We start from the raw sequence: 17,506 nt of genomic DNA on the forward strand, positions 1-17,506 counted from the left end.
GATATTGCGTGGTTGCATTCTTATACTGAAACTATGCCTAAATGTTTCCCATTTTCCTAAGGAGAAAGAAGTGTTTGAAGGCCTTGGCTAGGACTTGGAAACTCATCCAAAGGAGGCTTCCAACATCAAGGCTTAAGTGGTTGTATGCTTCCCTTACTTTCTATTAATAATACATTATGTGTTTACTTTCCATAAGTGTGTAAATCATTACTCATTTAGTGTGATACTCCTTGATATGTCACATAGTTTATGTTAGAATGAATTATGCTATGCATTCTTATGTCATCTATATTTGATCTTCCTTGCAGGTATTCATCCACAAAAATGTAGAGAACGATTGAACTTAGAAGCGAGAAGATCAAGAATAACATCAATAGGTGTTAGCATCAAAGTGAGGTAGGTCATCTATCTTCCTTTGTATTTTCTGATATAAACTAGGAAAGTTTGCACATGTTGTCTAGTTTGTTGCTAGATCCTCCCATGGGACTAGAGGGATCATTTATATCCACAGAAATGATTTCCTACACAACAGTGTGTTCCTTGTGTGGTAATACCATGTTCTTGTTGAATTTGTATGGTATGGGTGATGGTTGTAGTAAGGTCACCATGGGAATTTGATGTTTTTGCTGTGAAGTGTGTCATCATGAGTGTATGGTTGATTATGCATTGTTTATGCATGTTAGCATTCACATCTGGTCAAGTGTATAGTGATGTGGTGGTTGTTGTCATTCATGAGGTCATGGTATGTGCAGTTGATATGGTCATGCATTGATGACTAGACTCTAGCTAGAATGAGGGTTATATGGTTATATGTTTATGTATTATATGCATATATGTTGTCATGACTATGCTATACATGTATTACGTTGATTGGTTGATCTTGAAGACGAGGTATCCTCCCTGAATTATGCTAAGGTACATTGGTTTATTGTGATTTGGTTTAGCTGACATGATATATCTTGCGGGAAGAATATTAAAGATTACTAGCAAGATGGTAGACTATAGTTGGCGAAACTCTCCCTACAGATCAGATGAGCAGCGTGGTGTTGGGAACTCTTTTGATTTGGCAGACACATTGAGAATCTTAAAGGAAGACATAAGGAGTTTTAAGGTTGAAAATGATAGAATCATACAGGCATAGGAGAAACAAGCAGATGTAAATGCAGTGATACTTCAGAGTTTGTCATAATTGAAGCGACAGGGACCACTTCAAATCAGCCATGAGTCGAAGGATAAAACTAATGGCCCATATGGTAGTAGGTCTCATGGTATTCATAGGTCGGATAGAGATGACATGGTTAGAGGTTGCAGGTTGTTGGATACTCTAGATAGCAGAGATGATACAAACATGTACTATTCTAGTTTTGGTTCTGACAAGCATGATGATCGACATTGTTATCATCCTCACAGGAGGTGTGATAAGGGATATTTTGCAGACAAGTTTAAGAAATAAAAGACACCTACATTTGATGGAGAGAAGAAGAAATCACAGGATGCAGAGGCATGGTTTCTTGGTATCAGGAAGTTCTTTAGGTTTCATGATTACTCAGAAAACATGAAATCCAAAATAACTACATTCAATCTCAAAGGTAAATCAAACATTTGGTGAGAAGATGTAAATAATGTCCGAGGTATTCATGAGGAGGACTTGACTTGGAGTGATTTCGAGAGTCTATTAAAGAAGAAGTACCTATCAGAGAGATACTTTGATGACAGGGCAAGGGAATTCTATGAGTTAAATATGGGATCGATGATAGATGATGAGTACACTAGCAGGTTCTTAGAGCTATTGAGGTATGTGTCTTACCTCAAGGAGGAGAAGGCCAAGATTCAGAGATTCACTAGTGGGTTATCGATTGAATTAAAAGATAGGATTAAGTTTGATGAGCCTAGATCATTGGAGGAGGCCATCCAAAAGCTAAAGCCTTGTTATGAACAATTGAATTGCAGATATGAGACTAATCCAGATTGGAAAGGTAATGCAAATAACAAAGGAAAATGGGACAATAAGCGAGCAAGATCTCGGGATTCAGGTAAAAAAGTGAATGCAGTTCCATATAAGAAGTTCATTTCATCTGATAGAGGACAGGGACATCGATCTGAGGAGTAGAATAAGGATGCATGATGGAAGCCTATAAAGTGTTAGACTTGTGGCAAAGATCATCGCACGAGAAAATGTTCGCAGAATCAAGGTGGTAGGCCTCATATATATAGTGTACAAGAGGCATAGACTATTGGGGATGTTGGTCAGAGCGTTTCTTGTATCTATGCAGTGCTAGATAACAGACAAGAAGGCCATCAGACATCTATCATTAAGATGGACGATAAGCTTTGTGATCAAGTTGTTTTTATTTTGATTGACCTTGGATCTAATTATAGCTATGTTAGTCTTGACTTGGTGGATAAGTGTGGTTTGAATAAAGAAGTGCATGCAGAATCTTGGTTAGTGCAGTTGGCTACAGGTATAAAGAAGCAATTTCATCATTGGGTAAGAGCTTCTACATTTGATTTGAATGGTATGCCTACCACAACACATTTGAATGTATTACTGTTGGGATCATATAATATGTCGTTGGGCATGGATTGGTTTTACCTTCATAGAACCAATGTGGATTGTTATGACAAAGCCATTACGTTCTTCGATAAAAATGGGGAACCAAGAGCCTTACAAGGAAAGAGGAAATCCACAGCAGTTAGGATGGTGACAGCTATGCAGGAAAAGCGTAGTCGCAGAAAAGGGTGCGTATTGTTTTTTGTACATATCTCTAGTGAAAAAGGTAAGGAACTTGAGGATGCATATGTTTTGTGCAGGTACCCAGTTCTACAGAAGTTTCAGGATGTGTTTCCCGCAGATATTTGAGAGTTGCCACCTCACAGGGAAGTAGAATTTTCTATTGAGTTGGTGCCACGGGCAACTCCCGCATCAAAATAAATTTACAGGATGAGTACACCTGAGTTGGTAGAGTTGAAGCTACAGTTGAAGGAAATATTGAACAAGGGATACATTACGCCAAGTGTATCACCATGCAGCGCAATGGTATTGTTTGTGAAGAAGAAGGATCGTTCTCTCAAATTGTGCATTGACTACAGGAATTTAAAAAAAGTGACCATCAAGAACAAGCATTTGTTACCGAGGATTGATGACTTGTTTGATTAGTTGAAGGGAGCGGCAGTGTTCTCGAAGATTGATCTAAGATCCAAGTAACATTAGGTATGCATCAAACAAGAGGACATCTACAAGACAACTTTCTGGACCATGTATGGGCATTATGAGATTGTTGTAGTTCCATTTGGTCTAACTAATTCTCTAGCTCCCTTTATGTTCTTGATGAATAGTGTGTTGCATCTGTATTCGGACAAGGTTGTTATTGTGTTCATTGATGATATATTGGTATATTCTAAAAATTAAGAAGAGCATGTCGAGCATTTAGAAGCGGTGTTTATATTTTTGAGACAAATCAGTTATACGCTAATCTTAGCAAGTGCACTTTCTTTCAGACTGAGGTACACTACTTGGAACAAGTGGTTTCCAAGGAGGGCATAGCAATGGATCCAAAAAAGATAATAACTATCATGGAGTGGGCAACTACTAGAAATGTAGATGAGGTGAGATCCTTCATGGGATTGGCAGGCTATTATAGGAGGTTCATCAAGAAATTCTCGTAGATCTCTTATCCTATCACATCATTGTAGAGTAAATGTAAGAATTTTGAATGGACAGAGGAGTGTGCAGTCAGTTTTGAGCAAATCAAGCAGTTGTTGACACATGCACTAGTGCTAAAGATTGCATATCCAGATAGAGAATTTGTAGTATGTACAAATGTTTGATCACATTCTTTTCTTCTATACATGTCTTGAGTCTAGAAATATCTTCATAAAAGTTATCCACATCTATAGCATCCATGTAATCATCATCTTCAAATGCCATTAAAATTTTATAGTCATTACCTCGTTCATCTTCATCACTATTTGATAGACCATCACTGTCTTCATGAGTGTAGTAGCTTTTCTTATTTGCATTTTGTTTCTTGTTCCATCTAGCAGGTTCCTTTCCTTTGTCAATATTATCCTTATGAGGACATTTGGCAGCATAATGACCTACTCTTCCACAAGCAAAACATTTAAAAGGTAACTTACCTCTGAATCTTCCAGTACCCCATTGAAGATTTCTGACAAAATTTGATTCTTCTTCTTCTTCTGACATGTGACTTGATTCATAGTAGTCTCCTTTGCCTGAAGCCTTAAAAGCAGCTTCTCTCCTGTCTGATGGACCTCCTTTTCTCATTTCATAAGCAGTTAGAATTCCGTGTAGCTGAGACATAGTAAGAGTTCGTAGATTTTCCTTTTCTTCTATTGCAGACACTTTAGATTCAAACTTGGGGGACAATGATCTTAGGACTTTTTCAACCACGACAGCCTCTTTTATTTCTTCACCCAAGTTTTTCATGCAATTAACAATCTCATCTACCCGAAGGAAATAGTTATCCACACTTTCATCATTATACATTCTGAGATTCTCATACTGAATCCTGAGGGTTTGAAGTTTTGCATGTTTTACCTGTTCATCTCCTTCGTAGCTCAAAACAATCTTGTCCCATATTTCTTTTGCGGATTTATATTGCATAACCTTCACAAATTCTGATTGAGATAGGCATCCCAACAGAGTATTGACTGCTTTAGCATTTGTTTCATATTTCTTCTTTTCAGCCAGATCTGTAGGAGTAGCTGAAGGAAAAGTGTACCCTGTATCTATGATATCCCAGACATCTGTACCAAGAGATTGAAGATAGGCAGTAACTCTTACCTTCCAATATACGAAGTTAGTCCCATCAAAAATCGGTGGCCTGATTGATGCTTCCCTCTTGTAGTTGCTCATGATGATAGATCTTCCTTCAAGCGATCAAGCTTCTTCAGAAGGACCTGCTCTGATACCAATTGTTGGAAATAATACTGAGAGGGGGGGTCAATCAGTATTATCAAATTCTTTTCAATATATCTTCCTTATTTATACTTTGAATTATTCTTCAGATATTGATCGTTACTTTGTATGTCAGTATCATAAAATAATGAGCATGAACAAGAAAAACAGATAGTCACACCAAAGAACACCAAATATAAGGTGGAAACCCAATGTGGGTGAAAACCACCTGCTGCAATATGTCTCTATCTTCTTTCAATTAGAAACTCCTTTTATAATGATTTTCTACTGGTGCAGTCCTTTACCAGCACGCAGGTTGCAACCTGCAGAGAGCTACAACTCTCTCTCGTTTTCCAGTCTCTCCTGGAAGGGAGCTACAACCCCCTACTTCTTTTACTTCAAGGACCACTTTTCATCAATTTTCAAACTGGATCCAAGAAGATCAAATAACCATCAAGTACATGCAAATCACCCAAACTTCTTATACAACCAACCAAAGAAACACCCAACTTCTCAGAATGTTGTAAACAGAAAGGTAGTACCAGAAATATAAACCCAGAATTCTGCAGCAATAGATAAAAGATAATCAACAAATGTTTTAAGACAGATCCGCAGTTTTTCCTTATCTGGACTGCGTGACTCTGCACCCAGCCTTATGTTCTCCTGTGTATCCACGCAGAGCACCTTCTACTACACTGCGTATCTCCGCACTTCTCCTTCTGTCTTACTACGTACCTCTACTGTGCCAACGCACCTTCTTCTTCTATCGCGTCACGTACTTCTATGTACCTCTGTGGCTTCTCTTTCTATCGCGCCACGTACCTCTGACCTTGCTCCACACTGCTTCTTCTGTCTCGCCGCGTGCCCACGCACTGTACCCTCTGTCACGCCGCGTACCTCTACTGTCTCTCCGCACTGCGCCTTCGACCGCGCTGCAATCCTCCACACTGTGCCTTTCGTCGAGCCGCGTACCTCCACACTGTACCTTTCACTGAACTGCAAACCTTCGCATCTGCACTGTGAATCACCTGCGGACCTTTGATTTGAACTGAATTAACAGCCCTCCAATGTGCCACTGACAGTCAGATGCACGGATCTGATCATGCGCCCGTGAGATCACGACTTGATAGATTCACCTTCAAATTTTCTTTGATTTAGATCAAGTTTTTAACATTTATAACCCAATATTTCAGATCTTAAGATATTCAATTTGCAAAGGTGTATTGGCCAAGTGATCTCCTTCCTTATTTATAGTCAAGCCCTTACTCACACCATGGGAAAAAACCATCAAAAACCAATACAAGGGATCCAAACCGGGGTTCAATACTTTAGATCCTATACCACGGGCCAAAACCATAAGATCAAGAACGACGCGCTAAATACCATGGGCCAAACATAAGAAACCCCATGTGAGCGCATTTCTCTGCCTTGAAGTGAGCGAATTGGGGGACCGCACCTTCTGAACGGATAACCTGCGGGTATGACCGCACTTCCTGGACGGCGAACCTGCGGGTCCGCACCTTTTGAACCATTCACCTGTGAACCTCTTAATTTCCATCATTTTGAGAGCCTGAACAAAGTTTTGCCACTTGAGTGAGTTGCCATCAAGTACAACACCTGTATCATAGAGCCATACCAGAATCATAATGCCAACAATCTCCCCCTTTGGACTTGATGGCAACCTCAAGATCCTCAACATCATTCTCCCCCTTTGACATCAAGGGCAAAGGGTTATGCTCCCCCTAAGAACATGCTCCCCCTGACTATAAACCAGATCTGCAAAGAAGAACCATAATCCACCAATGACCATGAAAGAGATAGAGACATATTGCAGCAATATTCATACCAACATCCATGATCTTCTTCTGTAATTCCTCCATAATGCCAACAATGCATTATATGCTCCCCCTGAACCTGTGTCATTCGATCTTTGACCAATCCGCAACCCAGCACATGTACGCATATACCCCAGATGAACCTTGCATACAACCAACAATCAGAAGAGATTCAACAACAAGATGATGCATCAACAACCCCCAGCTTTTGCCTGAGGTATTCAAAGGTCTCCCTGGGCAATGGTTTGGTGAGTATATCAGCAACTTGTTCCTTAGAAGGAACATACTCCAACTTGACCTTTTGTTCAAGCACTTGTTCCCGGAGAAAATGATACTTGATCAGTATGTGCTTTGTCTTTGAATGCATGACTGGGTTCTTTGAAATGCTGATTGCACTTGTATTATCACATAAGATGGAGATAGGCGGTGTACAAGTGATTTGAAAATCCTACAAGGTCTGCATCATCCAAAGGAGTTGAGTGCAGGAAGATGCAGTAGCAACATATTCCGCTTCAGCTGTAGACAAGGCAATCAAAATCTGTTTCTTGCTGAACCAAGATACTAATCTGGAACCCATAAAGAATGCACCACCACTTGTGCTCTTCCTGTCATCCACGCTTCCGGCCCAATCTTCATCTGTATAAGCATGAAGTGTGAGATCTGTATCTCTAGGATACCATAAGCCATAATTTTGAGTCCCTTGAAGATATTTGAAAATTCTCTTCACTGCCTGAAGATGAGTTTCCTTTGGATTTGCTTGAAATCTTCCAACTATTCCCACTGCATGCATGATGTCTGGTCGGGTACCTGTTAGATAAAGTAGACTTCCAATCATAGATCTGTAGGTTGGTTGATGCATTGCTGCTGATTCATCATTTGCACTGAGGCTACATCCTGTGACCATGGGTGTACATACTGGTTTTGCATCTTCCATGCCATATTTCTTCAAAATCTGCTTGAGATACTTGGTTTGAGACAAGAAGATCCCTCCTTCATTTTGTTGGATTTGCAAGCCAAGAAAATATGTCAGTTCTCCAATCAAGGACATTTCGAATTCTTTCTGCATCATCAAGGCAAAGCTTTGACTCATAGCTTCTTCATTGCTGCCAAAGATAATGTCATCTACATACACAACAAGTATTAGCAATTTGTCATTTTCAATTTTTATATAAAGATTGCTATCTGTTGATCCTTTTGAAAAACCTTGTTGATGAAGATATTTGTCCAAACGATAGTACCAAGCCCTTGGAGCTTGTTTAAGACCATAGAGAGCCTTTTTCAGTCTGCATACAAGATTTGGATCATTTCCAAGAATGAAGCCATCTGGCTGCTCAATGTATACTTCTTCTTCTAAGTCTCCATTCAGAAAGGCTGATTTCACATCCATTTGAAATACTTTGAACTTTTGAAAGCTTGAGAGAGCATGGAACATTCGGATGGCCTCAAGTCTTGCAACAGGAGCAAAAGTTTCTTCAAAATCTATTCCTTCTTGCTGCGCATACCCTTTACAAACAAGTCTGGCCTTGTTTCTAATTACTTCCCCATTTTCATTCAACTTATTCTTGAAGATCCATTTTGTCCCTATAACATTCTTATCCTTTGGTCTAGGAACCAACTCCCAAGTGTTATTCTTTTCGATCTGTTCAAGTTCTTCATCCATTGCTTTGACCCAACATTCATCTTTGCATGCCTCTCTTACATTTTGTGGTTCAGTGGAGGAGAGTAATGCCAAATAGCTTCAAGCTTCTACAATTGTTCTTCTTGTTTGTACACCTACTTCTTTCTGCCCCAAAATCTGAGATTCTGGATGATTTTTCTGAACGTACCTGGATGGAGTCTTCTCTTCTATCCTTATATGTTCCTCTGGTGCTCCTTGAGGTTATTCTTCTTCATCATTCTGTCTTTGAGGGTAGTCTTCAATTTCTTCAATATTTTCATGATTCACTTGCCTAGGAATGTATCATTTTTCATCAACCACTACATCAATGTTGTCAACAATTCTTCCAAGTCTTTTATTGTAGCACTTATATGCTTTGCTATCTGGAGAATAACCAAGTGGAATACCTTCATCTGCTCTAGGTTCAAGTTTGCCAAGTTTCTCATCAGTATTCTTAATACAGCATTTGCTCCCAAAAATTTTGAAATGCTTTACCGAAGGAGTCTCACCATACCAGAGCTCATGAGGAGTTTGAGTGTTGTTCACTCGGACATTTGTTTTGTTGAGAATAACAACCGCAGCATATGCAGCTTCACCCCAGAAAGTTGCGGGAGTTCTAGACTCATCAAGCATAGCACGAGCCATTTGTTGGACTGTTCTGTTCATCCTTTCCACCACTCCATTTTGCTGAGGAGTTCTAGCTGTAGAGAATTCCCTTCTTATCCCATGTTCTTCACAGAAATCAAAAAATTCATTTGAGGTAAACTCCCCACCTCTGTCGGACCTGAGGCACTTAATTTTGTAACCTGATTCATTTTCAACCAAGGCTTTGAAGGATTTGAATTTTTTGAATGCTTCGTCTTTGTGCTTCAAAAGTCCTAACCAAACAAACCTGGAGAAATCGTCAATGAATAATATCAAGTATTCTTCTCCTCAAGGTGACCTTGTCCTGAAAGGACCACATACATCTGTATGGACTAGTTCAAGAGGCCTGCTGGCTGATCCTTCCTTCTCAGGGAAGTTGGTTCTGGTTTGCTTACCAAACTGACATGATCTGCATATGGTGTTGTCTGGAATTTTGATATCTGGAAGACCACGAACTGCCTAATATTTGCATGCTTTCCTTATTTGTGAAAAGCTTAGATGCCCCAACCTCCGGTGCCATAACCAGTGTTCATCATCCTTGCTCAAATAGCATTGTTGTTGTCCTTCTTCAAATATGTATAGATTATTTGGAGTTCTTCTACCTTTGATCACTGTTTCACCTGTAGTAAGATCACAAACACGACATCCATTTGATCTAAATATTACCTCGGTTCCTTGATCACACATCTGGCTGACACTCAGAAGATTATGCTTCAATCCATCAACATACAAAACATTTCCAGCTTTGACCTTTTCCTTTAACTGAGCAGTGCCTTTTCCTTTTATAGCTGCAGGAGTATCATTTCCAAAAGAAACTTTCTTTCCCTTTTCTAAAGCAGAATATGATTCAAGTTTTTCTTTATCACCTGTCATATGCTTCGAACATCCACTGTCGATGTACCAGAGATTTTCATGTCCCTCTGCATAAAATGCTATCCCACATATTTATGTTTGTGGTTCCTTTATTCTCCATGTTTTGGTGCTTGAGGCTTGTTCCTTTGTCTGCTGAAACCTGCTCCTGCATTCAGAATCTTCATGACCAAAGTTATTGCAAATATAACATTCAGCTTCATTTTCAAGAGCCGAAAAGTTGTTATAGGTCCTTTTTGTAATCCTGGTCATACTTCTTTGTTTTTGAGCTTCTCTAGTCATGATTGTTTTATATGCAACACATTGAGCTGCTTTGTGACCAAAGTTATGGCAAGAGAAACATTGTCCATTGAAGAAACTTCTGCGATTATCAAATCTACCGACCAAATGATTGTAATTTCTATTTTCATCCATTCTTGAAGCAAATTGAGAAGATTTTACCTGTGGCTGGTTGTAGCTTTTGTTCACCCTTAAGACGGATTGCCCCTGCTTTACCTGATAGTCTTTGTTTGTTCTTGATGTAATTCGTCCCTGCTTTACCTGGTGATCTCCATTGTGCTTTTGCTCATTCCTTCTTGCTGCATCAAGATAACTCTTTCAGGTGGATGCTTGAGATGTTTCTCCATTATACCCCAGACCTGTCTTGTTTAGCGGAGAACGTTGTATATTGATGATCTCATCCAGAGTTTCAGATCCTTTGACAAACTTAAGATTAATAGCCTTTGTTTTCTCAATTTCTTTTCTAAGGCCAACAATTTCACATTCTAACTTTTCAAGAAATTTTTCTTTTTCATCAATTTGAAATTGTAGAGTATCAATGATCACATTCTTTTCTTCTATACATGTCTTGAGTCTAGAAATCTCTTCATAAAAGCTATCCACATCTATAGCATCCATGTAATCATCATCTTCAAATGCCATTAAAAGTTTATAGTCATTACCTCGTTCATCTTCATCACTATTTGATAGACCATCACTGTCTTCATGAGTGTAGTAGCTTTTCTTATTTGCATTATGTTTCTTGTTCCATCTAACAGGTTCCTTTCCTTTGTCAATATTATCCTTATGAGGACATTTGGCAGCATAATGACCTACTCTTCCACAAGCAAAACATTTAAAAGGTAACTTACCTCTGAATCTTCCAGTACCCCATTGAAGATTTCTGACAAAATTTGATTCTTCTTCTTCTTCTGACATGTGACTTGATTCATAGTAGTCTCCTTTGCCTGAAGCCTTAAAAGCAGCTTCTCTCCTGTCTGATGGACCTCCTTTTCTCATTTCATAAGCAGTTAGAATTACGTGTAGCTGAGACATAGTAAGAGTTTGTAGATTTTCCTTTTCTTCTATTGCATACACTTTAGATTCAAACTTGGGGGACAATGATCTTAGGACTTTTTCAACCACGACAGCCTCTTTTATTTCTTCACCCAAGTTTTTCATGCAATTAACAATCTCATCTACCCGAAGGAAATAGTTATCCACACTTTCATCATTATACATTTTGAGATTCTCATACTGAATCCTGAGGGTTTGAAGTTTTGCACGTTTTACCTGTTCATCTCCTTCGTAGCTCAAAACAATCTTGTCCCATATTTCTTTTGCGGATTTATATTGCATAACCTTCACAAATTCTGATTGAGATAGGCATCCCAACAGAGTATTGACTGCTTTAGCATTTGTTTCATATTTCTTCTTTTCAGCCAGATCTGTAGGAGTAGCTGAAGGAAAAGTGTACCCTGTATCTATGATATCCCAGACATCTGTACCAAGAGATTGAAGATAGGCAGTAACTCTTACCTTCCAATATACGAAGTTAGTCCCATCAAAAATCGGTGGCCTGATTGATGCTTCCCTCTTGTAGTTGCTCATGATGATAGATCTTCCTTCAAGCGATCAAGCTTCTTCAGAAGGACCTGCTCTGATACCAATTGTTGGAAATAATACTGAGAGGGGGGGTCAATCAGTATTATCAAATTCTTTTCAATATATCTTCCTTATTTATACTTTGAATTATTCTTCAGATATTGATCGTTACTTTGTATGTCAGTATCATAAAATAATGAGCATGAACAAGAAAAACAGATAGTCACACCAAAGAACACCAAATATAAGGTGGAAACCCAATGTGGGTGAAAACCACCTGCTGCAATATGTCTCTATCTTCTTTCAATTAGAAACTCCTTTTAGAATGATTTTCTACTGGTGCAGTCCTTTACCAGCACGCAGGTTGCAACCTGCAGAGAGCTACAACTCTCTCTCGTTTTCCAGTCTCTCCTGGAAGGGAGCTACAACCCCCTACTTCTTTTACTTCAAGGACCACTTTTCATCAATTTTCAAACTGGATCCAAGAAGATCAAATAACCATCAAGTACATGCAAATCACCCAAACTTCTTATACAACCAACCAAAGAAACACCCAACTTCTCAGAATGTTGTAAACAGAAAGGTAGTACCAGAAATATAAACCCAGAATTCTGCAGCAATAGATAAAAGATAATCAACAAATGTTTTAAGACAGATCCGCAGTTTTTCCTTATCTGGACTGCGTGACTCTGCACCCAGCCTTATGTTCTCCTGGGTATCCACGCAGAGCACCTTCTACTACACTGTGTATCTCCGCACTTCTCCTTCTGTCTTACTACGTACCTCTACTGTGCCAACGCACCTTCTTCTTCTATCGCGTCACGTACTTCTATGTACCTCTGCGGCTTCTCTTTCTATCACGCCACGTACCTCTGACCTTGCTCCACACTGCTTCTTCTGTCTCGCTGCGTGCCCACGCACTGTACCCTCTGTCACGCCGCGTACCTCTACTGTCTCTCTGCACCGTGCCTTTCTTCGGGCCGCGTACCTCCGCACTGTACCTTTCACTGAACTGCGAACCTCCGCATCTGCACTGTGAATCACATGCGGACCTTTGATTTGAACCGAATTAATAGCCCTCCAATGTGCCACTGACAGTCAGATGCACAGATCTGATCATGCGCCCGTGAGATCACGACTTGATAGATTCACCTTCAAATTTTCTTTGATTTAGATCAAGTTTTTAACATTTATAACCCAATATTTCAGATCTTAAGATATTCAATTTGCAAAGGTGTATTGGCCAAGTGATCTCCTTCCTTATTTATAGTCAAGCCCTTACTCACACCATGGGACAAAACCATCAAAAACCAATACAAGGGATCCAAACCGGGGTTCAATACTTTAGATCCTATACCACGGGCCAAAACCATAAGATCAAGAACGACGGGCTAAATACCATGGGCCAAACATAAGAAACCCCACGTGAGCGCGTTTCTCTGCCTTGAAGTGAGCAAATTGGGGGCCCGCACCTTCTAAACGGATAACCTGCGGGTATGACCGCACTTCCTGGACGGCGAACCTGCGGGTCCGCGCCTTTTGAACCATTCACCTGCGAACCTCTTAATTTCCATCATTTTGAGAGCCTAAACAGAGTTTTGCCACTTGAGTGCGTTGCCATCAAGTACAACACCTGTATCATAGAGCCATACCAGAATCATAATGCCAATATTGAGAGGATTGGGCCAATAGCCTATCGACTTGCATTGCCTTGGACAATGAAAGTCCATGATGTTTTCCATCTATCATTGCTTAAGAAGTATGTTAAAGATGTTGATCATGTGCTTGATTTCTTTGTATTGCAGGTGGAGCCAGATGGAGAATTCCAGTCGGAGCCTCAGTGTATATTGCAGAGAAAGATATTCATGCTCCAGAATCGAGCAATCGAGCAGGTTAAAGTGCAATGGAAGAACTTTGGGCCCTGATGAAGCTACATGGGAGATGGCGGATCAGATGTGGGCTATCCATCATTCCTTATTTGTTGGTTGAGCGGATGTTTTGGTATATGTTTTTGGTACATGTTTTGGTGATGTTTAGTATATTTACATATGTATATGGATGTAAATACCTCCATGAGCTATGTTATAAAGCTCCAATAAGTGGTATGGGTGCCATGTCATTATGATGTTATACCTGTTATGTTGTCATGTTGGTTTGCTTCTCAGCAGGTTGATCATTGTAAATAATGCATCGAGCTAAGTTATAAAGCTCCATGGGCAGTATGTTTTGCTTACAATAGTCTTATTGGTTGTAGGCGTTGTTGAACACCGAGGACGTGTCATGTCCCTTCCTAAATTAATTTGGAACAAGACTAATTATTGCATATTGGGTCCAATTTTGGAGATAGTGGAGCCCCTTCGATTTTTATTAGGAGATTAGACTTACAATAAGTTGTGGTTAAATTACACATGGGGGCCACCCACACTAGGGAACTACACACTCCCTGGTTCGGTTTTCATGGATGTGGTTAAGTGAGGGCCCACAATGGAGGTAAAATTGGAGGGAAAAGTGCTCCAAGAAATCTATATAAGGAAGGCAACTCTCCTCATTTCATTCATCTTTGGCATATCAAATTTCTCTTTGGTTGCTTGAGCTACTTAGCCAAGTCACTTGTTGTTTAGAAAGAGTTCTTAAAGTGAAAAGCTCAACCTTTCTTCGAGGGACTTTGAGTCCCATCATATGATTTCTTTCTTCATTTCTTCAGGAGGAGGATTTAATTGTGATTTCCAACGATTGTATTCATCTCTAGGTGGTGCGTATTATTGAGAACGCAGTGAAGAGGCTGATTTTGCTTGTGGTGTCTTGCAGTGGAGTTTGGGTGAGAGATTTTCCAGAGAATATGAATCAGAAGATTGTTGGCATTTGGGATAGTTTTGGAGTTGGAGGAGTGTGCTACCTTGTAGAGTGACTTTCGCACTTCCTGGGCTAGCGTATAGGCAACATTGGGTGCTCACGTGGAGGGTAGAGTATCAATCTTTGAGGCTGAACTTCACCTTGGAGGTTAAGGGAAATATTTAGATAGGTGATTGTTGCATTTTTAGAGCTTGGAGGAGGATTCCATTGGTGTCCCTTGAAGGTCGTATTCCTTGAGCAGTTTGGAGGGTGTATGGCCTATTAGAGGCCAAATTTGGAAGGTCAAAATCCAGCCAAACAATTTCTGCGTTTTTTTGGGATTTTGACAAGCATCCAAGATATAAAGTTTCAAAATTTTTTGCGCATCATAGGTGGGGTTTTCAACCGTATCTTTGTAGTAGACCATGCATAATTACTAGGGATTGCACAGTTCCTTTGGGGGTCGATTTTGAGAGGTCAAAATCGGGCCAAACCATTTCTGGGTTTTTGTGGGTTTTGGTCAAGGTGATTGGGGCTGAATTTGTAGAATTTTCTGAGTGACAAAAGTGGAGTTTCTTGCAGTTCCTTTCCAGTCAACAATGTAGTTTTCTAGGAAACACAGAGCATTAGAGGAGCAAACATTTTCCATTACTTTATATCATTGTCTCATCACATGGATTCTATCATTTTTGCCATTGAGGCAAGCCCAGGTGAATTCATCCATACTATTGTACTTGCTCCATTGATTAATAAAAAGGCTCAGCTGGTTCTAATTCTGGAGTTTTTATGAGCATGTGTTATTTGTTAAAAAAATTGTGTTGAGAATCATTTTTGCTTTATATATCATCGTTTGTTTAAGTTAGGAACATCACAGTGGTATCAAAGAATGATCTTGGCCCAGTTGTGGGAAACTAGCCAGAAGATCATGGAAGTTTGGGTATGAGTGCACAGTGACAGGTGAAACCAAAGACAAACCCATGGCTCAAGGACAATCTAGTATGCAAAAAATTTTGGGTAAAATTCATTGGGATGATGAGAGGTTGGCCTAGTTGAGGAGGGTGACAGAATAAACCCATCATCACCCTTACAACGAGATGATAGAGGTGAGCGGGTCGTGGCGGTGCATCCATCTGCATCATGTGGGGAAAGTTGACAAAATTAGGGCACCGGATCTCCTAAAAAGGAGCAGGCATGACAAGGACAGTTAGAGGGTGAGACTAGGGGGCGCTTTTGCGGGTGGATACCTGGCTTTAGATATCAATAGCCTGAAGAAGAGGTTGAGAATGACGCTGAGAGCCCATAGGATGGTGACGAGCACATCGATAAACCCAGTGTGGCGTAGGAGTCACCTTTATTAGATACCTCTTTGATAGCTCCAGTTGACACCTTGGTGGAGAGGATAGAGCCTACACACATAGAGCTATTTGTTGAGGAGGTGCCACCCATGGATGGGATGCTGATAGTTTCTGAGGTATCTAGAGTTGTGACCAAGTCTGCAGGTGATAGATACCTGTGACAGCTTTATCAGTTCCAGGCTGGCCTTCTAGCATTAAGAGAGGAGGCCATGATAGTACAAGAAGCCATACTACAGTAAAACGAGTTGGAGGGCATGAGAGTGGTTTGTACCGAGCCAGCAGCCAAACTAACTCCCATTGGGGAACAGTTGGATTCCCGAATGGTACAACTTGAGTGCACAATAGAGCATCAGAGCATCCCTCTTCAGATATACATAGATGGGGCTTATAGCATCAGTAGTTTACCTCTGCACCTTAGAGAGGCAGAGGCAGAGCCACCTCAACATATTTTATGTGTTGACCATGTTGATGAGATGAGGCAACATCAGCGACACAAAGTGCAACATTCGCAAGATGGAGGGTTTGTCCTAAGTATGGGAATTCGTACATGCAATCCCTCTCTTGGGGTTGGATGGCGAGAGATTCTGAGTTAGTACCCGGTGGAGTGGGTTATGGAGATGGTAGTGGACCAGCATGAAGCTCAATAGGATCTTTCAGGAATTAGGGATATCGTAAGCCCATTCTGGGATTGGGATCCATGTGGGACTATCTATCATTCCTTAGATATGTTGGTTGACTATGACCGTGTGTGTAGTTTGCTTAACAGTTGAGCACACGCATTCGCTAGGGGAGTCTCAGTCAGCACCAATGGCCAACCAGTTTATGGACAGACTCCCTAGGATGTTTTGGTATGATGGTCATATATGGGATCACAGGATGACCATCATACTCTGGCAAGAGTTTGTCGAAGGAGGTGGCATTGGCAAGCCAACAGACAGTGCCTTGTATGGAGCTCAAGATTCTTCACATTTGTGTGGGGAACGAAGGACATGGAGGGGTAAAGCAGTGGTGGTATCACTATTGGTACCTGGGAAGATTCACTTCTTGGGTCCCTCAAGGAAGATTTGGAGGGGAGATCCCCTCATCGGACAAGATGGTGATGCGACAATGGAGGTGATGATACAGGTTAGGTGCGGGCCGACACATATGGACACAGATTTAGGCCATCACATCCAGGGATGGGTAGGAGAATCTAGCATGGAGCAGTGGTCTGCAGATGAGGATGGATACACATGGAGATGTGTCATAGTGGGTTGGCCTATGGTGTGGAGTGGGAGTGCCTCACATCGCATTGAGTACATGCGGGGATTGATAGGTGCAGTGACACAAGTGGGACATAGGATGATACATGATGGTATAACCATAGCCGAGAGTATCTAGTGGTGTACCAGGACAGGTTGTGGCATACAGTGGCATGTCAAGGAGTGCAACGATATTGGGTGGTATACAGTGGGAGATGATGCAGTGCAATGGGCGCTTGGAGCGTTTCCTCCTAAGAGACTTATGGACAGGGGCACTACGTGTACCATTG

The sequence above is a fragment of the Pinus tabuliformis genome, chromosome 4_2 (assembly GCF_031772625.1).
Source record: "Pinus tabuliformis cultivar Carrire ecotype Pingquan chromosome 4_2, CPIR1, whole genome shotgun sequence".
NCBI lineage: Eukaryota > Viridiplantae > Streptophyta > Pinopsida > Pinales > Pinaceae > Pinus > Pinus tabuliformis.